Genomic DNA, 23,831 nt, shown 5'->3' on the forward strand with positions numbered 1-23,831 from the left:
CATGCACCATTCAAATCCCCGATATACCCCCACGTGTCTCAACGTCTACCCACATCCCAGCTGCGTCCCGCATGTTCCCACAAGGAGCATTACATCACAGCGCCTGGAGCGTAGTTTGTGCCAGCCAGTGTACAAAAGGCTCCCATATGTCTTTCGGCCGTGAACGTACCGGCATGAGCTCCCAGTACAAAGCAAGCTGTGTTTGACAATATGCTGCACTTTTTACCCAGTCCCTTATACTAGGCGACGTAGCCACCCCCCAATGCATTGCAACTTGTCGCTTGGCCAGCAAAATTAGCATCGCAGGTAGCTTCCGGTGCTTGGGTTTGATCATGTGTAGAATGCCTAGTAGTGCTACTGGCGGAGCACAAGGGATCAGCAGGCCAGTTATTGTGCATATGAGCTCTATCACCCTTGTCCAGAAGGATGCCAGTGTGGGACAGTCCCACGCCATATGCAAGAATGTAGCCCCGCGAGCTCCGCAGCGCCAGCAGGCATCTGTCTCTCTCAAGCCCATGCGGTGCAGCCGGCTTGGGGTGCGATACATCATATGGATATATTTGAAATGGATCAGGCGAAGCCTGTAGTTGGGGGATAGGATCTCAAGGAGCCCACATCACAGATCCCAGTGTGCATCAGAGATTTCGGCACCCAGTTCCGCGGCCCACCTGCCACGCGCCGCCGGGGTCACCACGGGATTGCTGTTCTGCAGACTCCGGTAAAGTCGGGATATGAGCTTGCGTCCCGATTTCACCGTCAGCACATTCTCCAGGGCAGGGAAATCCGGCGGTAGTGCCGGAAATGTAGGAAAGAGCTTTTTGCATGTGTGGCGGAGCTGGTAATAAAGGAGCGTGTCAAGCATCGTTGGGGCGTCCTCCCCGCATAACTGTTCCCGTGTGAGGAAGGTATCCCCCGGGAACAGATCCCCCCCCCCCCCCCCTGTGTGAAGTCCCCGTGCCGCAGCCCGTTCCCCAGTTCGCATGTGTTGCAACGGAGGCCACATCGGATTCCCCCGTAGAAGCATCGATCCGGTGTATAGAAGGTCCAGCCCGGCCCTGCGCTTCAGTCCATCCCAGGCCCACCTAATGGTATGCACTGGGTCGATTTCGGTGCATCTATGCTTGTGGGGTGCATAGACCGCCACGGCGAGCGGCAGTGGTGCCGCCCTATCCGTCTCAATCGCCACATGTGGCTGAAACGGCGTGGGGTGCACCCAGTAGTGCAGAAACTGTGCCTGCGCACAGTATGCATAGAGCGAGAAATCCGGTGCCGCCAGGCCCCCCTGTCGTTGCGGGAGAGTGAGGGTCTCCCAGGACACCCTCGGTTGTTTTCCCCCCCACGCCAGTTCCACCATCAGCGAGCGCACTTGGCGCAAAAAGCTAGCACTCAGGGGCAGCGGTATGTTGACAAATAAATATAGGAGCTTAGGTAAGATGACCATTTTGGCCACAGCAATTCTTCCCGCCAACGAAAGGGGAAGATGCTTCCAGCGGCCGACCCTCTCTTCCACCCAGCGCAACACCCGTCCATAATTTTCGGACCATAATTGCTGCATATCAGCGCTTATCCATATTCCCAGGTATCTAACCGGACCGTCAGTCCACTTCAGCGGGCAGTCCGGGGTAAAGCGTGAGGTCCCGGCCGTCAGAGGCAGGATGACCGACTTTTCCCAATTTATGGTTACTCCCGACAGCCGGCCATACTCCAGCAGTTCATTTGTCATGGGGGAAAGATTTTCCTGCGGGTCTATCATGTATAGAGTGATATCGTCCGCGTACAGTGATACGGTTAGTGCCCTGGACGAAAAACCAATGCCTCTGTTTGCATGATGTTGTCTAATGCGGGCCGCCAAGGGCTCTGTGGCGATCGCAAACAGCAGGGGCGATAGCGGGCAGCCTTGCCTTGTACCTCTCCCAATGGCAAAGGGCTCAGAAACAAGCCCGTTTACTCTAACCCGAGCAGTGATGTCAGTGTACAGTAATTTAATATGGTTAATGAAAGCCTCACTTACACCCATACGCTGCAGCAAGGGGAACAAGAACCCCCACTCCAGGGAATCAAACGCTTTTGTGGCGTCCAGCAGCACCGCCACCGCCTTAAAATGTGGGGCCAAATAGTGTAGTACTCCAAAGAGTGTTCGAAGATTCTGAGAGGTCGAGCGGCCCGGCACAAAGCCCGATTGATCCGGGCGGATCATAAGCGGCAGCACCGGCTGTAGCCGCGTTGCGAGCATTTTTGCAAAGATCTTCGCATCAGTATTGATCAAAGACAGCGGTCTATAGGAATCGCAGTGCTTGGCGTCCTTTTCAGGTTTCAAGAGGGCAATAATTACAGCCTCCCTCATCGATGCTGGGAGCATGCCCCCCTCAACCGCCTCGGTATAGACTGCCAACAGTCTGGGGGCCAGGAGATCAGCATACTCCTTATAGAACTGTGCCGGTAGACCATCTGGCCCTGGCGCCTTCCCGGCTGACAGAGAGCCTATTGCTTCTCTAACATCCTCGACCGTGAAGGGGCGATCAAAATACCCTTTTTGATACGCATTGAACCAAATTAACTGTATCGTATCCAAGTAACCAGCCAACTCCTCTATCGGAGGCACTCCCCGGGCACGGTACAGGTCTCTGTAAAAATTTCGAAAGGTGTCTAGGATTTCTGGAGGAGTGTGCACCTGTCCACCTCCTTGTGTCTCCACTGAGGATATAAAGGGGGAAGGTCTTTGTGATCGCCGCAGGAGGGCGAGTGTTTTACCCGGGCGGTCTCCCTCCCCATACCTGCGGGCAACCGCGTGTTTAGTCAAAAATTTAACTTCCCTATCTGCTTCAGCCTGGTACTCCGTAAGTTTGGCTCGTGTCTCCGCCAATGTTGCCGCCGATAGATCCGAGCAATACCGCACCTCCAGATCATGTATGTTGTCTTCCAGCCGCTTTAGTGCACCCCGGATTGCCTTCAGGACTGCGGCCTGCCCCGCGATGCAATGACCCCTTACCACCACCTTAAATGCGTCCCACAGGATGCCCACCGATTGCACAGAACCTGTGTTCTGCTCAAAATATTCAGTTATGTGTTGGTATATTTCTTCCCTAAAGACCTGGTCCGTCAGGGCCTGTGCCGGTAATCGCCACGTGAAGGGCGTTATGTATGGTTTTGGGACGTGCAACGTCAGCTCAACCGGGGAGTGGTCAGAAAGGGTACGCGCCCTGTGAGTAACTGCGGACACCCATGCATGTATGTGTGGGGTCAATAGCCAAAAATCCAATCTGGACCAGGCCCCCCTGTGTGGGGTGAAACAGGTGCCCTCCCTGATCTCTGGATGTAACGCTCGCCACGAGTCCAGTAGATGATAATCCGCCATGAGGCCCCGGATGAGATCTGACGCATGTGGGTGATGTATGCGATCAGCCCCTACCCTGTCTAACTCCTGCGAGAGCACTACATTAAAGTCCCCGCCCCATATACATGCCCCCCCACCTAGTGACTGTGCCTTGTGCCAGACATGCCGAAAAAAATCAGGGTCGTCTGTGTTAGGACCATACGTGTTAATTAGTGTGATCTGCATGTGAAATAACTGCCCCATCAAGATTACGTAGCGCCCATCAGTATCGGCATACACCTTGAAGGTGCGCCAGGGCAGGCCCCTCCGAATCAGAATTGCCACTCCCCTGGAGTAGCTGGAGCAACCTGAGGTGTGGATTTCTCCCCATCTTGTGTTCCTAAGTTTCTCCCCAGCAGTCTGTGTCAGGTGTGTCTCCTGTAGGAAACAGATGTCGATCTGGTGCCGCGCCAAATGTGCATGGGTCAGTCGTATTTTGCGATGATCATGTATGCGTATATGGGTGTGTCATACGCAGCCATGTGATCATTCGTTGTATCCCGCTCTGGGCCTGCATGCAAACCTCCCGTACATCATGGACAGCAATCAATAACAACATGGCTTCGGCCAGCGCCAGGGCTGCACCAGTAGACAGTGGTACAGTAAAATAGTGCAGTGGAAAATAACTACCCAACAAGAACCAAACCCCCCCGCCACCCACTCCAACCCCCCAATCAGGTTGAGATTCACTTGCCCCCCACCACCCATCCCAAAAACAACAGTCTTGTAGTGGCATCCCGGGAATTATCCCTACGAGGGCATGGGGTCACCGGCATACTCCCCTATCGAGAAGCGATAGGGTGGCCGAACAAGTCCGCCTTATATGTACTCAGTCTGTCTGCTTACAGCGGGGCTAGCCCAGTTGCTCTCCCCCTTTATATCTCTGCCAAAGTTCAGAAACGGCCTCTGCAACAAGTCCGACTATCTCCCCACCTTTACCCTGCACCGCCCCCGCCCCCAGCAGGACTCCGGATCCCCCAAGGCATCAGCAAGTGGTATACTTAGCGCTCACGCTGACCGGTGCCCTGGCGCACCAGCGGTCGGGGAAACCAGCACAACTTTGTCCTCACTACTCAATGTCACTTAGCTGGCCCATCGGTGGAGTCTCCTGTCCTTCTCGCCGTCCCCGCTGCGACCTCTCCGCCTGTCTCGCGAACTTGAGCGCCTCCGCAGCTACCACGAAGATCATTGGCTTCCCTTGATGGTGTATCCGCAACTTGGCAGGGTATAGCATGGCATATTTAGTCCCCACTTTCTGGAATATCTTTTTAGCTGGTATGAATTCGCGTCGCGCAGCCTGCACAGCTTGCGTGAAATCGGGAAATAAGGATATGTCCATGTTTTGAAATTTGAGCTCACCTCTTTCACGTGCCAGCCGCAATATGGTGTCTCTGTCTCGATAGTTTAGGACTCTGGCAAGGATCGGGCGCGGAGGCGCCCCCGGCACCGGGCGCGGACCCATTGTACGGTGCGCCCGTTCGATCAGGAACATGGCCGACAGGGCCTCACCAAATAGGTCGCGGAACATGCCCTCAACAAAGTTCTCCATATTGCCAGTGTTCGTGGATTCCGCAATACCAATAATTCGTACGTTGTTCCTTCGGGAGCGGGCCTCCAAATCTTCATTGCGCCCCCGTATCACCTCCAGGACCTTATCCATGCGGAGCAGTTTCTCCTGGGTGTCCCCATGGCCCTCCTCGCATTCGGCAATTCGTGTTTCCATCGCCTCCAGCCTCTCCTCATGTTTATCAACCTTATGCGAAATTCCGTCCAGTCGTTGGGCCATGGAGTCTAGCTTGCCGTCAATCTCCTTGAGACAGCCCTTCAGGTCGCGGAACATACTCTTCACATCCTCGTCCTGCGTTGGTTCCAGTTGCGTTTCAGGGACCACCGTCTGCGACACCGGGCCAGCGCCCGCACTCTGGGCCAACTGTCGCTCGAACTGGAGCTTCCGCTGCTTGGCATCTGTTTTCCCCATGGTGCAGGTATGTACTTCAATGTAGGAGGGGGAGGATCCCACAGAATCGCCACAGGCCCCCCGGGTCTCTGCCAAAGCCACGGGTAGCGAAGGCCTACAACCTCACTGTCTCGTGGCCGTGTACCGCGGTTTGCGTCATGCCGATAATAAGGCCAGGCAATCTTCCAGCGTCCCCCGTTTGCGGGCCCGCGGCGGTCTCCACAAGAATGCGCCCAACAGCCGTTCCGCAGTCGGGCTAGGCCATCCGGGTCTTGCACCCCCGCGGTCACCACATCCGGGCCAGGCCCGGTCGGGCCACTCCGCGTAGGTCACGGATCTTCGGCGCCTACCAGCTAGGCGCCCCTTACAGGTACGAGGTATGCGGGTCGCTCTCTCAGGGTGTCGCAGTCAGCAGCCCCGCCGACAGGAAAGCTGGGGAAGCAATCGGCGCCGAACCGGCATCCGCAGCACCACAGGCACACAGAGAGCGCTGTCGTTATGCAGGCCGTCCCATGTCATCCGGGATCACCCTCCGGTCACTGAGGGCAGCGAGGGCAGGAGAGGCATCCCTCAGCGTTCAAACGCGGCGTCCCCACCGCGCGCGCCCGTCCGCGGCCTGCGACCGGGGACTCGCGTAGCAGCAGACGCCGTCAGGGGCGGCGCCGTCCGGCAGCAGGGTCGAGACGAAGTCGCCGCTCCGGATAGCCGTAACCAATCTCGGTCAGAAAGGCATCAGTCGATTGCTCTTCGGCCAGGCAGCTCCCGCCGCAGCTTAGCGGCGCAAATTACAAGGCATACACCGGATGTGCTGACGGATTCAGCGTTCGGCCGGCAGAGCCCCATTACACGGCGGCCATCTTGCAGCTCGGCTCGGCCACGCCCCCCGCTCACCTCCCAATTTGATGTGAGTTTCATAGGAGCATATTTTTCAAAAGCTCCTAAACTGCCAAAGTTGTCTTAAGACTCCTTTTTAAAAAAAAAAACCTTTTTATTCAAGTACATGGACATTTGACAGATCCATCTTGACTATTCTGTTTAAGGGCATTGGGAGTGATTCTTGTCACAGGGCGCAACGTTGTATGGGCCCTTGGAGCTGTGGAAGCAGCAATAGTGTGTTTTACTCCTTTTTAGGTCTCGGCTCGAGGGCTGCGCTTGCGCAGTCTCGCTCCGAGATTTAATGACTTGGAGAAGAGGGGCTTGAACCCGCCCCTCTTCTCTCCTCTTCTCCATTGGCTGGCCTCTTAAATGCTGGCCAGCCATTGGAGAAGAGGTTCGTCTCGCAAAACAGGCCCCGTCCTTTTCGGATTCGGGGGCGTTTTTTTTCGATACTTTTCGCTGGGCGTGTTTTTCTCTCCTCCAGCCAATGGCAAGAGGAGAGAAAAAGAAAAACACGCCCCGACTCCGAAAACACGCCCCCGAATCCGAAAATGCCGCTGCCTTTCTCCGAGGCATTTCTGCTTCACCTCGGAGAAAGATGCCTCGGAGAAAGGCAGTGGTGTGCTTTTTTTTTTCATCTTTGCTTTGATAATTAGTGCTGCTTTAGCCAGCCAAAATGCATTCTGGGAATTTCTAATGGGTAAAGCCGAACAGCAAGTCCCAGAATCCCAAGTAGTGGTGCCACTGGGCCAGGACTGGCGCTAGATGGGTCGCCTTTGAGTTTATGCACTCGGGGTTGGCAGGAGCAAAAGCCTCGTAAGTAAACCACACCGGTTTTTGGTTGTACAATAAATTCCGATAAAGTGCCAAGAGCACACATCGATTAACGCTGCCTGCTCGAACGGAAGCAGCGAGGAGGACACAGAAGGGTGCTCTGCCTCCGATTGTGGGAGCCCCGTCCCTTCTCGTGCCTGAAACATCACTTAAAGGAGCTCCTAAAATATTGCACTTCCCTATAACCCCGCCCCCACACACCACCACCCACCCAGCCACAGAGGTAAGGAAGACTAAAGTCAATTACGAGCCCAGAGCATCGAGAGAACGGCACTTAAAGCAAGGTATCGGAAGGGGCAGAACACTGCTCGTCTATGAGATTGTGCGCGACACAAGCGGCAATTGTCAGCAACACAACACCCACATCAGGCGCGCAACACCCATTGAACTCAAAGGGCTTCAGCCCCCCCTGTCGAGTGTGGCAGCCCGGGATGAGACCGCTTCCCGGGCAGACACAAAACCGCACCCGAGCACTTCACAGGTCTTTAAAAAGACCATTTGCATGTTAATGAGGCCTCGCTGTTGTTTCACCCCTTCTAAGAGCCCCTGCAGCTCCACTCTGCCTAGATTCAGCCCCCCCACCCCCGAAATCAGCCCCACTCTGCCTACTGTTTAAAGATTCAGCCCCCCCCGAAATTTTTGCTTAGCCCCCGCCCGAAATTTGCCTCTAGTTGCGCCTCTGACACACACGTATGTACGCACGCGTGCACACAAACACACTTAGTGACACAAACGCATGCACGTGCGCACACAACTTGCCTCATAAATCTAACAAGGATATTATGGCAAGGTTCTTAACTACTGTACCCTATGCTCTGTACTTCCGCAGCCTCGGATTTGCACTTCTGCACCCTACGGATCTGCACGTCTGCGCCCTAAGAATTTACACTTTTGCACCTTATAGTCTGCACTTCTGCGCCCTAAGGTTCTGCACTTCTGCATCTTAAGGGTCTGCACTTCTGCAACCTGAGGATCTGCACTTCTGCGTTTGCTCAGCACGTTTAGTGCCCTGCAAGCCCCCAAGCTCCATGACGCGATTGAAGCGCCGCTTCGTTATAAATGTGGTTCTCCATTTTGTAAGATTTTATCACAAAGTTATTAAAACATAATACACCGGTTCTATTTTGAGCTTTTAAATGGCGTCGCTGCTGTTGAGTAATAACATCGAAATGTAGCGCCACGGAAATTCAAGCAGAAATAAACATAGCGCCAAGCACTAATGTTTAAAGGCCATGTGTGACATTTCCACAACTGTGCACAAGAAGCGCGAACATTTCCGGGCGATTCTTACCTGGCTTTGTTTAATGCTCCTTCTTGTGTAGCTCTCTACCTCAGGGACGCCTCCATGCCACCAGTGCGGTCCTGCCGAGAGGGGCCACCTGCTGAAACTCTATGCCTCCGTGTGGTGGCTGTCAGGGGGCTCAGCTGTCGGAAAGTTTCAGATAACTTTAAACATTTAAAAAAACGAGCATTTACAATGCAATGGTCTCGGCATTGGTAAAGTTAGAGCTATTGGCATTGCTCATGACATTATTTTTGTTTATGTTTTTGTTTTTAAAACATTTAAAGAAACGGCATTGTCATGAGCAATGCCAATAGCTCTAACTTTAACAATGCCGAGACCGTTGCATTGTAAATGCTTGTCCTCTATGGTTTTTATCAGCGTATATGTCTTTAATTCTTTCCTATCAGTTAGAATCACTGTTATGATTATTTCAATGCCTGAAAAAAAAGTGTGAGGCAGAATACTCTTCAACGTTTGTGGTTTTTTCACACTCAATATATTGTAGGAGTAAACCTTTACAAGCTAGTAAAGTCTTTCAGAAGAACCGCACCTTCTGAAGTAGTTTTTACTTTTCCCCTGAATGAAAGTAATGATGACCACAGAGCTGAGGACGGGTCAAGCAGGCGCATGCAGCCCGGTCTGTGGCTGACAGAGGAGGCGGCACCGCACCCCAGCTCCGGACTCCCACGGGAAACCGAACATTCCCAGCTTCGAGGAAGGGCCCAAGTCTTCTGAGTATCGAAAACTCGAAAGAAAGTGTCCACAAGTAACCGAACAAAAAAGTGCCCAGCGACCAATCTCTGTAGTCGGAGCCACCCTCTCCTCTGACCCCCACCCGGTTCAGTTTAACTCACCAACTGCCGGGCGATGTCTGCGGAAGCCATGGAGCTGCTCCGGGCCTCCGGGTGGGGCAGTGGGCTCTGCTGCGGTGACTGCGGGAGGGCTAGAGGGTAGAAGGGTAGGGGTAAGTCGTCTTCGCTGTCGACTCCCGGCCGGCCCATCCCTGACATGCCGCCCCTAACGCCCCTTTCCTCTCCCTCCTCCTCTTGCTGTATCATGCCCCTTCCTCCCTCCGAACCAAGGCGCTACTCGGGGGGGGGGGGGGGGGATTTTCAAATGTCTCCGAACGTACATCAGCCGCGGGTGCGGAACCCAACCGACCTCAACCACGCACCTCTTCGGTCAGCGACAGACTCTAATTTAGAAAAAAAATTTTTTTTAGATGTAATGGCGCCTAATCACAATTCCTTATTGGTCTGCTTTTAACAATACGATTTAATGATACTCAATTTATCGAATTTGAAACTATTATGTGGCTGTGGCGGGATTAGAACTCGTAATCTACAAATTATTGTATGTTTTTGCGACAAACATCCAATTCACAGAGTAATCCTAACGGAGTTGAAATCTTTCCCCTTTCAAAATGTTGTCTAAATCATCAATGTTTTCAATAAAGCGGGTCTCGTTTTCCATAATTAACCTTTTGGGATTCTCCACCACCTTTGGTCCTGATTAAAAAATCCATTCTTTGTGATGGATGGGATTATTTTTATTTGCTGATTTACTTGTTTGATTTAACGCGGTATAATGTACACATTGAGGAACAAAAAGCCTAAATTTAAAGCGACATCTGAAGCAGCAGAGAAGTGATATAATCTGCGTGGGAATTCAAGGCAAAGCCTCAAGCACGTCATTTTCGGATTCGGGGGCGTGTTTTTCTTTTCTCTCCTCTTGCCATTGGCTGGAAGAGAAAATTAGAAAAGTAGCCAAAAACACGCCCCCGAATCCGAAAAGAACGGGGCCTGTTCGGAGAGACAAAGCCTCTTCTCCAATGGCTGGCCAGCATTTAAGAGGCCAGCCAATGGAGAAGAGGAGAGAAGAGGGGCGGGTTCAAGCCCCTCTTCTCCAAAACATGAATTCTCCGGACTTCCGGTTCTGCCTTCGGCAGACCGGATGGTCCCGAGACCTAACAAACCGAGCTCTTGTGCACTCCCTCCACTCGGTTGTTGATCAGTTCTTTCTCTCCGCAGCTTGAAACCTTGCTTTAAAAGTTTGCAGCCTTCTGAAGACGAAAGTTCTCCTCTCCTGGAGAACCCCGTTTGAAGTCACACATTGCCCCACATACTACCTACCTCCTCCATGTCCTTCTTCCCGCACTGAGATTTGTCCATAGAAATTGTCTTCCACGTGCACCCATAGATAATATTTTTTTTTAAATCTTGTATTTTAACTGATAACCACCAAAGGACCTAATTCTATATTAAAAACAGAGCTTTGGACTATACAATTTCCAGCTGAAAGGCAATATTTCTCTCCATGTGTTCCCATACCTGGCGTGTCACACAGTTTGGTGCTCACTGTCCCTCCATATTAAAGAACAGTAGATGTTTCAGCACCCAGGCTAATATGCTGCATTGCTAAATACATATAAGGTCCCAAAGGCGAGACCGATGCATTGCAAATGCTTGTTCTTTTTGCAAGACTTATTGTTTCCAATATACAGTGTGGACTCTTGCTGAGCCCTTTTCAGCCAGTGCCTTATTTGGGTCCGGCCCCCTTCGACCATTGCTTTGAGATTATTAGGCCTACTAGGAAGTTGTTAATTTGCAATTCAATAAAGACTGTATTATATACATGAAAATACACAGAATCATCACACTTTTTGTCATGTTCAAATCGATTATTGATACCTGTAGAGCCACACATTTTTTGATATATTTTTTGGGTCAGGATGCAGATGCAAACCTAACCTTAACAAGTGTGTTTCTCTTCCACGTCAGGTTGCCCATAATTAGGTTAGATGTCCCAGTGACAGAGACCGAACCCACCACTGCTAGCCATACGATTGATCAACATTTCATCAGTATTGATAATAAATAGCCAGTGCGCCTCTCCCCAACCATACTGTGGCAAACACTTGATCAATGTTAATATCAACATGATCTCATCGTTACTTTGGGATGACTGTAACCCTTTGTTAATTTTATGCAGCCAGAGCCGCCGAATGGGCAAAGCCTCCTTCAGGCAAACGCCTTCTAGACAAGCAGCTAAAAAGCTGTTCAAGTGTACATACCAGTGACCGGTAAGGCTATAAATATTAGGCTGCTGTTACCTGCTTCTTCCAGAACATAAATGTGATGCCATCAGAACTGTATTGATGACTATTAACATGATAACCAGCAAAGGTCTGTTTATTTAGCTCCTAGAAAATAAGAACAAATCATTATACTAGCAAACGTGAATATGAAAATGTATATGTTGAAGCACTTCCATCTCTATGATCTGCCATGCACAAAACAAAAGTATAGACACGGTTTTTGCCGTTGATATGGTGGTCTGCTCTGCTCATAAAAATTTAGTTGCTTGAGTTGGCAGTGGAACTAGTAATAGCCCAAGGTACTGCAGCCTGGTACAGTAGGGACATACGGAAAACACAGAGATAATGTATGGGATGCTCGCAAACGTCTTAACCACTAGCAGACTCTGAGGACACATGCCGATCCCTTGTTTTTCACCCAGTGTACCGTATCAGACGGAGACCAGCTAGATACAAATGTGTCTTGGCCTTTCTCCACCAGGAAGAGTCCAGCCAAAGCTTCGAGGCCAGATCCGCTCTGAACAGGAACACAAGCAACCTCGGCCCGAGTCCTGTGACACAGCGAGCACGAGACCCATGTCTGAGCCACCGCTTCATTACTTTTGGATACCATAGTTGGTCATTTTCTAAACTTGCCTTTTAAAATTTGCAGTCTAGCGTAGTTGAGGCTTACTCCACAAGGTGACAAACAGTTTAGGACTCAAATACAGTATAAGTTATATCTTTTAAGAGGGCCTAGTTTGGAGAAGGGGGGGGGGGGGTTAGAATGAATACGATATACGGCTACTAGTTCCCTGCTTGACAGCAGTTTTCTTTTGATGTCTCCATGTGTACAGTGTGTCTTCACGTGCACAGTGTGTCCTGTGAATTAATGGTGGAAATTGTCCACCCTGTGCTACCGGCTCACGTGCATGAGTACCAGTCTGTAAGCAATGCGAATGGTTTCCTTTAATGCAGAGGATAGGAAATGTATAGTAAAACTGCGCATCTCCACTGAAGTGCATGAACTCCTCACTGTCCATACACTACAATGTGTAACGGCTTCACAACTGCTTCCCACTCAAATGCCTGTAAAGAAGATCAACAAAGGCGTGCTTGTGAACCTCTAGCCTCAAAACAGCGGGTCATCCCAGTAAGGTCAATAGGGAATGAGCACCTTTTTTGGAGGCTGATCTAGGTTTGAAAAGCAGGCGACTCCATCAAAGTCTATTGAGGCATTTGTGTTGTGAACAGAAGTCAACAGAGGGCGACCCCCGCCAAATGTGGCTGAACTGGCCGGTACGCAGGGGCGCCGAGCCAAAGCCCTTCTCACTATATTCCTGTGTATCCCCATTGTTTGCGACGGATTGAGTTAAAAAAGGTTTGAAAATGGTTTGAGTCCATCGCATAGGGAGCCCTACGGCTGGCAGAATTTTATTTTATCTGGAGTGTTGAAAATCCTCATCATGTGCTCAGTATGTGCATCCGAATGGCCTCTCACCCCCTCACATATACAGGCTGAGTGAATGCACTTTCTAGAGTATTGGGTATATAGTATGGGAATGGCTTCTCTCACACTGTGTACACACTGCAGGTGGCTGGATGAGATCTCTCTGGCTATCGATCCTACTGCTCACTCGCATTCCAGAGATGAGAAAGAATTTCACCTTTAGCTCGAGCTTTGCCTGTGTACATTGTTCCTTTTTTGCGGTTTTATATAGCACAGACCTGCCTGAAGGTATCGGAGCGCCTTACGTGAGCGCCAGTTACATAACACAAGGACACACTTTTTTGGGGGGGGGGGGGGGTGTTTTTTAGGCCCTGGGAGATCACGTGATTTGCCTAGAATCACAGGATGTTGCTGACTTTGAAACTCGAACCTGATTCCCCAGTTCCACTGTCTGCAGCTCTTGCCTTTATCCTACATCCTATCATGTATTCATACTATTGCTCGTTTTAGTTTGTTGTTTTTGCAACATCGATTTATATTATTCTTTTGTGTCCTTACCTTTCTGAACCGAACAAGTCAATATATATTTATTGTTCTCTTCTGGTTAATCATCGAACAGTGATCGTACTTTTAACTCAATTTAGAAGATGTAATCTTAAAGGTAAATTCACGGTTGACGCATCATTAGATTTCCATGTTGAATACTGCGCTCTGTTCTGAATGCTTGAACTTTAGTACTGTGTCCGGTTCTGGAAGCTTTATCTAAAGTTCTGCGTTCAGAAGTATTTGGGGAGCTATGCATAGCATGACCTTCCATGGCCTTGCTCATCTCCAAAAGCCTCCGAGTCCTATAGAGCAACACCATCCCTTCACCCAACAAACCATGGGATGCTACCACCTTCCATCACCACCTGTACTAACAGCCTTCAAATTAAGGAGTGGTCCAGCAGCTCAGACACACCAGCCCTGATACTGAAGTGGACTCCTTTTCAGATGGTTGTGCATATGTGATAAGGAAAATGATGCAAGTGGATGAACTGGACTGAGCCATTGCCTCATCCTGTATGCAGCAGTATTGATGGTCCCAGAGATCTCATGGATTCAATCATAGAGACAAACTGTGTGTGTGTGAGAGAGATATCTCCAAACCCACGAGTTTGCCTGGAGTAAGGGAGCCCACACAGGAAGGTAAAGTACTGCCGCTTTATTGAGTGGAGATAGCAGTGAGAGAACAGCATACCGCCTCACACGAGGATGTAACCTGCGACTCACTGTAGTAAGATTCTAGCACTACATGGACCATCGGGTCACATGAATGGTCACGCTGAGGCGGGAAGTAATCACATATAAGGTGTGCTTGGAGAAATGAATGCCTGTGTTTTTTCTTCGCAAGTCCTTAACCCTCTGAAGAAGTGCTGCCCAAGCATGAAACGGGCTGGACTAAATCGTGTGAGGCGGTATGCTGTTCTTTCACTGCAATCTCCACTCAATAAAGCCACAGTACTTTACCTTCCTGTGTGGGCTCCCTTACTCCAGGCAAACTCGTGGGTTTGGATATATATATATAAGATCGTAATTGCGTGAAAACAAAAGGCAGTTAGGGCGCAATTTCAATCAGTGTGTTTAATCTCTTTTTTGCAGCAAAAAGAAAATCCAATGTAACTCTTCTCTCTTATGAAGAAAAAGGCAGCACTCCAATGTCCAGGATCTCTCAGTGGTTTAATTCAAAGAAACGTCAATGTGTTTCTGTTGCCAACTTGCAACCTTGTTCACGACCATCTGTCCTATCTTTTTCTGTGCAGTGGTCTACGCTTAACCGCAGAGTACTCGCACACGTATGTTAATAGTAATTGTGGGAGGGTTCGGTGCGAGTGGCTGGAGAATGGAAAATGTTTATGACTAAAGATGAGGGGTTTATTGAGGGCTAAGGATGGGTTAAATGAAAGTTTAGAGAAGAATATGGTGAGGGACTTGCACGTACCCACAAGAGTAAGCCCACTCCTGCTTGCAAGTTTCACATAGGGTAGTTTAACCCGTCTTTTTTTTTTTCATCGGTGTTAACGCGAACTCCACATTCTAAACCTGCATTAATTTCACTATGCTCTAACACTTGAATCACAGATCTACAGAGTCTATCAGGAGCCAAATGGGTTCCGTCATTTCTAACTCACACGATACTACATTTCCCTCTTTGTTAAATAAAATATAACAATTTTTTACAAAAATATATCCACACAACCCCTACTCCCAAAGGGAGGAGTGCACACACACGAGGGCTGCAGGATTAAGGCTTCTTTATTGTGTTGGGTCTCTCTTGATCCAGCAACCAGGAGAGACCTGTTTCAGTGTATGTATGTATGTATGTAACGTACATGGATATATGTATTGTATATTACCCGGTGGCGGTTGCTACTGTGTAAGTATAGTTTGGACTGCATTTTCAGAGTAAATAGATTTTATTGATTTGTTAATAACTTTGGCGCTGATTTGAAGAATCTTCACAAAACCTTCCAGAAGATGCGTATCCTCCTCAGCTCTTTCCTGTTAAGTTTAGGTGTGATCCGTCAAGAGGGGACCGAGAAAAAGTGGGTGTCCCAAAACATATTTTTCCCTTGCAATTTTCCATAGGAAACTAAGTAGTCATTCAGAAAAAACTGTAGAACAGAATTAGACCAAATTTTTGCCAGAAAGCTAGATCCATACCCAGAGAGTGTCCCTTTTGTGATTTGGTGTAAATCACTAATTGAAGTTGTTTTTGAGAAATTAGGGTTAAAAAATGTATGCATATTTCACACTGATGTACTTAAATGGAGAATCAGCAAGGATTTGCAGCTCAAACTACATGAACTGATAACTGGGCTCAAGGACTCTGTACCATTGCCCAAGGATAAAAACAAAAAACCTTAGAAGGGGGCAGGATAGGGGTACCCTAACCCTCTGGATGTTGTGTGGGGGTTCCAAAGGGACTCCCCTGGTGTCAAATTATTTAAACAAATGTGTGTGTGTGTGTATATATGTGTGTGTGTGTGTGTGTGTGTGTGTGTGTGTGTATATATATATATATATATATATATATATATATATAGTGTGTGTGTATATATAATGTGTGTGTGTATATATATATTATATATTTGTGTGTGTGTGTATATATATATATAAATATATATATATATAGCATGCCTTAGAAAGACGTTCCACCTGGGCGGCTACTAGGAGCCAAAAATGTATAAATGCAGGCATTTGCTAGTTGGTGTGACTGATGCTCAAAGGCTTATCCATGAAGAAGGTCAAAGGTTGACTGAAACGCGTCGGAATTAGCCAATGCACGAATAAAGAAATCACTTAACTCACCGTGGGAGTGCGGCTCATTTCTTTTCCGCAAGGAGAGGGTGTTGTAATGTTTTAGCGGCTTGGTTCTGCCGCGAGTGACGCACCGCCAGAAAGCGCACCATGGCTGCCCGAAATTGAACCGTTTTGGAGTCCGTGAAAGCGTCAAGGGTTCAGCAAGGTGCCACCAGAGACTGGCTCTGGTATTGGTTTCCAGCAAACCTCGAAAATAGGGATGCAAGGGAGCAGCAGTGAGCAACAATTCTCTTTATTTTAATACACCAAATGCATCACCCACCGGAGGGATGGAACTGTTAACACACCACAAGTCCCAGCATGCCTTAGAAAGACGTTCCACCTGGGCGGCTACTAGGAGCAAAAAATGTATAAATGCAGGCATTTTCTAGTTGGTGTGACTGATGCTCAAAGGCTTATCCATGAAGAAGGTCAAAGGTTGACTGAAACGCGCCGGAATTAGCCAATGTACGAATAAAGAAATCGCTTAACTCACCGTGGGAGTGCGGCTCATTTCTTTTCCGCAAGGAGAGGGTGTTGTAATATATATATATATATATATACTAGTGTGTGTGTGTATGTATGTGTGTGTATGTGTGTGTGTGTGTATATATATCAGTGAAAAAACCATAGGTTTCACACACACGTTTTAGTTAGCTGGACATTTTACTCGTAAAAAACCATTGAAATTCCCCCGTTATAGTTAGTGCAGGCAACTATAACTCACGCGACCGCAATCCACTGCTGATGCTAATACTGTATTTAGACACTTATTTGCCCATGTCTTCTTCCATTAAATTTTAGCTATACATATATTACAAATATTTTTTTTTCATAAAGACACATATGTCATCAGCAGAGGATTGCGGTCGCGTGAGTTATAGTTGCCTGCACTAACTATAACGGGGGAATTTCAATGGTTTTTTACGAGTAAAATGTCCAGCTAACTATAACGTGTGTGAAACCTATGGTTTTTTTCACTGAATTTGCAAGGTTTTTTAAATGCTAATTCCTAACTATAACATGTGTGAAACCTATGGTTTTTTCAGTGAATTTGTACGGTTTTTTAAATGCTAAGTTACTTTACGCCGTTCGTGGCGTGCGCGCCCGCTTAACGCAGTTCGTTCCGTGCGCGCACGGTGCGCCAGTGTGCACGCGGTGCGCTTCGCGCACCGCGCGCCCACTTTACGCAGTTAGTGCCGTGCACGCACGGTGGGCACGCGGTGCGCTACGCGCACCACGTGCCCACGTTACGCTGGATGGGCCATGTACGCACGATGCGCTTCGCGCATCGTCCGCACACGGAGGACATATTATGCGCTTCGTTGAGAAACTTAATCTATTAATTGTTCTTTTAATAGATATGCCATGCACAAAAGGTGGGATGGTTGAGTGTGGATATTTTTTTTTTTTATAATTAATTTTTACCGTGCGCGTACGGTAAGCGTAATCGGCGTTTTTTCGAAAAAAAATAAAATTGCTTTTTTTGCCTTGGGGGGGTCTTGTGGGGCCCCTTAATCAATGCTAGGTGGTTAGGAGCTGTCTAACATGCTCCTTTACATATTTTCCACCTTTGTTTTTCCCCCCCCCCCTCAGAGTGCGAGAGAGAAAATGGCGGCCGCCGCTTCCTGGTTTCGACCGATTCGAATGTTTACTAAGATCTAACAGCCAATCAGAATCGCGCTCGCGCACGTCACCGTACGCGTACGGTAAGCTTACGGTAAGCGCACGGTAAGCGCACCGTAAGCTGCCACAGATATATATATTGATTTAAAGGCTATTTTCTCAGGAACTACTGAACAGATTTACACCAGACCTACAAAAGGCACTTCCTTGACCTGAGGACTACCTCTCTGCCAAATTTCAAGTAACTCTGTTCAGCCGTTCGGGCTGTAGCTGTGTCTAAAGGTCCTATGGAAAAATGCATGGGAAAAACGCGTCTTGGGACCCCCCCTTTTTTCTCAGCCCCCGCTTGACGAATCCCCCCCGAGACTTTCAGGGTAGGAGCGGAGCGTAGCGCCCCACCTATTTTGAAAATTTCGCGAGGATTCGTCGACCGGCGCCAAAGTTATTCCAAATAGAATGTTGCGGTTTTCCTATGGAAACAGGGTCCTAACTATAACTACCTACTGGCGACCGCCAGTAGGTAATATATATATATATATATGTGTGTGTGTATATGTGTATGTATCTGTAACATATATGTGTATATGTAATATGTGTGTGTGTGTGTGTGTATATATATATATATATATATATATATATATATATTCACAGAAAAATCGATAGGTTTCAGGGGTGTTATAGTTAGCTGGCCATTTCACTCGTACAAAACCATGGAAATTCCTCCGTTATAGTTAGTTCTGCTAACTATAACTCGCGAGCCCGCAATGCACTGCTGATGATGTCACATATTGCATCTTTCATGATATGGTCAGTGACATCACTGATGACATCACTGATTACATCATCCAGTGAATGTAGTTTAGTTTGAAATTTAAATATGTATGTGTATATATATATGTATATATATATTCACTTAAAAAACCATAGGTTTCACACATGTTATAGTTAGGTGGATATTTCACTCGTAAAAAAACCAATGAAATTCCCCCGTTATAGTTAGTTTCAGATAACTATAACTCGCGCGCCCGCAATCCACTGCTCATGACGTCACATATTACATCACTCATGACATGGTCAGTGGCATCACTCATGACATCACTGATGACATCATCCTTGTGATAGAGTGGCGGTCGCGCGAGTTATAGTTATCTGAACTAACTATAACGGGGGAATTTCATTGGTTTTTTACGAGTGAAATATCCACCCAACTATAACATGTGTGAAACCTATGGTTTTTTCAGTGAATTTGTACGGTTTTTTAAATGCTAATTTATTTATGTATTTTTTTTATATATATATTTATTTTACAATAAACTACGTATTAAAAAATTATTATTTTTTTTTTTTTGGTTTTCACCGTGCGCGCACCACCGCGATTTAAAAAAAAAAAAAAAATGTATGCCTTCAGGGTCCCCCTGACAAAGGCTAGGGGGTCAGGAACTCTCTACCCTGCCCCCTTTTCACGTTCGCCACCTTCCTTTTTCACTCTCACACTGAAAACAAACAAAATGGCGGCCGGCACTTCCTGATTTCGACCGATTCGAACGTTGACTAACATGTAACCACCAATCAGAATTACGCACCCTGCGCGCGTATAGATATTGATATGCTTTTAAATGCTATTTTCTCAGGAAATACTGAACAGATTTACACCAGACCTGCAAAAGGCACTTCCTTGACCTTATGGCTACCTCTCTGCCAAATTTCAAGTAATTCTGTTCAGCCGTTCGGGCTGTAGCTGCGTCTAAAGGTCCTATGGAAAAATGCATGGGGAAAACGCGTTTTGGGACCCCCCTTTTTTCTCGGGCCCCCGCTTGACGAATCACCCGAGACTTTCAGGGTAGGAGCTGAACGGAGCGCCCCATTAGTTTTGAAAATTTTGCAAGGATTCGTCAACCGGCGCCAAAGTTATTCAAAATAGAATTTTGAGATTTCCTATGGAAACACGGTCCTAACTATAACTATCTACTGGCGACCGCCAGTAGATAATATATATATATATACACACCAATCTGTATTGAAGATTGAGTGAATATGTAACTGCCTGAATGGAGGATTTAGTAGCTGTCTGACTGTTTAAGTGAGTAATTAAAAGTGTCTCACTTTAATACATGGATTAGTAACTAAACTATGTGAATGTGTGCATCACTGTCTCAGTTGTTGTATAACATGCTGCATCAGTTTGTCACTAACTACATGAGTGTGTATATTAGTTATTGATTAGTTGGGTGAGTATTTGTATGGGACACTGAGTTTATGTGTGGTTGAATGGGGTGTGTGTAACTCTATGAATAGATGTGTGAATGGTTGATTGACTAGGTGTATAGGTTTAAGAGTGCATGTGGAAACAGTTGTTTGGGTGACTGAGTGTATTTATTTGTGTGTTGGTGAGCGAATATGTTTTAGTTGTACATCTTCAACAAAGTAAAAAAATAAAAGGCATTGTATGTGAGTTGGTGTATATAAATATGTGTAAGAGTCCGTGATTGTGAGAGTAACTATATGAATGAGTATAATTGTAATGGTGATTTTTTAACATATTAACTATGAGTTACTATGTGTTAACCGACTAAGATGACTGCTGATGTGTCAATGTCTATATATGTGTATAAGTGCATTTGATAGTGTTCTATTAATTAGTGACTGCATGTATAAATGATTCTGTTGTTGAATGGGTAGTTGTGTGTGTAGACGTAGGAATCGAGTGGGTATGTAGTAACTGGTATTGGTGTGTCAATGGTTTCAAATATGGTATTTTACAGTGAGTGATGAAAGGTTATACTAGTGTATAATGAGGTGTATCAGATTGTCACGTGGATGATGTCATCAGTGATGTCACAGACCATGTCATGAATGATGCAATATGTGACATCAGCAGTGCATTGCGGGCGCGCGAGTTATAGTTAGAACTAACTATAACGGAGGAATTTCCATGGTTTTGTACGAGTGAAATGGCCAGCTAACTATACCACCCCTGAAACCTATGGTTTTTTTAGTGAATTTCAAAGCTTTTTTAAAATGCTAATTTCTGTCTATAACGTCTCTGAAACCTATGGTTTTTTTCAGTGAATTTCAAAGGTTTTTTAAATGCTAATTTTTAAGGGTGATGGTAGTTATGCCTATTTTTTTGTACTGATTTCCTACAGTTTTTTAACTGTTCATTTATAAATAATTAATTCATTAACCCCTTCAGCGCGGCGCGGATTTCCGCGCCACGCTGAAGGTTCTGAGCGCGGGCGGGGCCATGACGGAACGGTTCCGTCATAAGCACAGCCCAACCGACGTGCATGACGGAACTGTTCCGTCATGCGCGTCGAAGGGGTTAAATAACATATATTTTTCAGAAAATTGCAAAAAAATAACATTTTTTTTAATACATTTATATTTTCTTTACAAAAATGTTTTTTCCCAAAACAATTCGGAGTCACGCACTCAAAGCGTACACATCATGGTGGGTGCGTGGATTCTAGCCGCTATTTTAGAAAAGTCGTGAAGGATCCGCATACGGTGTGCGACGGCTGCGTGTTTTTCAGTTACATCATATACATTTAATATTACGTGATGCGCGCGATTGGTATGCGACCAGTCCGCGACTTCTGTTCCCGCGCATTCGCGACACATGCGCATTACGGTACGAGATGCTTGCGCGGTGGCGGGTCCCGTGTGATTTCATATACGTGCTGGGGCGCGCTGGGTGCACAACTCCCGCAAAAAAAATTTAATGTTCCAAAATGATATGTATGTGTCTTTATTATACATATTAGGGCAAGAGATTATCTAAGATAGTCCATAAAAATAACATATTTGTACTTATAATAAACTTATATTATTTTTAAATATATTTTCGCGAAGTCGGGTGCGTGCATCGTGAGTGCAGAGAACCAGGTCAGCAGAGGTGCTCTAGAGCCAGAGAAGCCAGGTCAGCAGAGCCGTTGTAGAGCCAGAGAACAAGGTCAGCAGATCTGCTCTAGAGCCAGAGAACCAGGTCAGCAGATCTGCTCTAGAGCCATAGAACCAGGTCAGCAGAGCTGCTCTAGAGGCAGAGAACCAGGTCAGCAGAGCTGCTTTAGAGCCATAGAACCAGGTCAGCAGAGCTGCTCTAGAGCCAGAGAACCAGGTCAGCAGAACTGCTTTAGAGCCAGAGAACCAGGTCAGCAGAACTGCTTTAGAGCCAGAGAACCAGGTCAGCAGAGCTGCTTTAGAGCCATAGAACCAGGTCAGCAGAGCTGCTTTAGAGCCATAGAACCAGGTCAGCAGAGCTGCTTTAGAGCCATAGAACCAGGTCAGCAGAGCTGCTTTAGAGCCAGAGAACCAGGTCAGCAGAGCTGCTTTAGAGCCAGAGAACCAGGTCAGCAGAGCTGCTTTAGAGCCAGAGAACCAGGTCAGCAGAGCTGCTCTAGAGGCAGAGAACCAGGTCAGCAGAGCTGTTGTAGAGCCAGAGAACCAGGTCAGCAGAGCTGTTGTCGAGCCAGAGAACCAGGTCAGCAGAGCTGTTGTCGAGCCAGAGAACCAGGTCAGCAGAGCTGTTGTAGAGCCAGAGAACCAGGTCAGCAGAGCTGCTCTAGAGCCAGAGAAACCAGGTCAACAGAGCTGCTTTAGAGGGAGAGAACCAGGTCAGCTGAGCTGCTTTAGAGGGAGAGGACCAGGTCAGCAGAGCTGCTCTAGCTGACACTGACTGACTGACACTGACTGACTGACACTGACTGACTGACACTGACTGACTGACACTGACTGACTGACACTGACTGACTGACACTGACTGACTGACACTGATTGACTGACACTGATTGACGATTGACTGACACGGATTGACTGACACTGATTGACTGACGCTGATTGACTGACGCTGATTGACTGACGCTGATTGACTGACGCTGATTGACTGACGCTGATTGACTGACGCTGATTGACTGACGCTGATTGACTGACGCTGATTGACTGACGCTGATTGACGCTGATTGACTGACATTGACTGACATTGACTGACACTGACTTACTGACACTGACTGACACTGATTGATTGACTGACACTGACTGACACTGATTGATTGACTGACACTGATTGATTGACTGACACTGATTGACTGACACTGACACACACTGACACACACTGACACACACTGACACACACTGACACACACTGACACACACTGACACACACTGACACACACTGACACACACTGACACACACTGACACACACTGACACACACTGACACACACTGACACACACTGACACTGACTGACTGACATACACTGACTGACATACACTGACTGACATACACTGACTGACATACACTGACTGACATACACTGACTGACAATGACTGACTGACACTGACTGACTGACAGACACTGACTGACTGACACTGACTGACTGACTGACACTGACTGACACTGACTGTCTGACTGACACTGACTGTCTGACTGACACTGACTGACTGACTGACACTGACTGACTGACTGACACTGACTGACTGACTGACACTGACTGACTGACTGACACTGACTGACTGACACTGACTGACTGACACTGACTGACTGACACTGACTGACTGACACTGACTGACTGACACTGACTGACTGACACTGACTGACTGACACTGACTGACTGACACTGACTGACTGACACTGATTGACTGACACTGATTGACTGACACTGATTGACTGACACTGATTGACTGACACTGATTGACTGACACTGATTGACTGACACTGATTGACTGACACTGATTGACTGACACTGATTGACTGACACTGACTGACTGACACTGACTGACTGACTACTCTACTACTCTCTACTACTCTCTACTACTCTCTACTACTCTCTACTACTCTCTACTACTCTCTACTACTCACTCTCTAGTACTCACTCTCTAGTACTCACTCTCTAGTACTCACTCTCTAGTACTCACTCTCTAGTACTCACTCTCTAGTACTCTCTCTCTAGTACTCACTCTCTACTACTCTCTCTCTACTACTCTCTCTCTACTACTCTCTCTCTACTACTCTCTC

The 23,831-nt window shown here is 47.5% G+C and overlaps 1 protein-coding gene across 1 annotated transcript in view; it reads left to right on the forward strand.

The window, feature by feature from the left end:
- Positions 1-23,831, forward strand: part of MBOAT7 (membrane bound acylglycerophosphatidylinositol O-acyltransferase MBOAT7) — a 118,513-nt gene that overhangs the window by 22,475 nt on the left and 72,207 nt on the right. The window lies entirely within an intron of this gene.

Source organism: Triturus cristatus, chromosome 7, assembly GCF_964204655.1.
Source record: "Triturus cristatus chromosome 7, aTriCri1.1, whole genome shotgun sequence".
NCBI classification, from domain to species: Eukaryota; Metazoa; Chordata; class Amphibia; order Caudata; family Salamandridae; genus Triturus; species Triturus cristatus.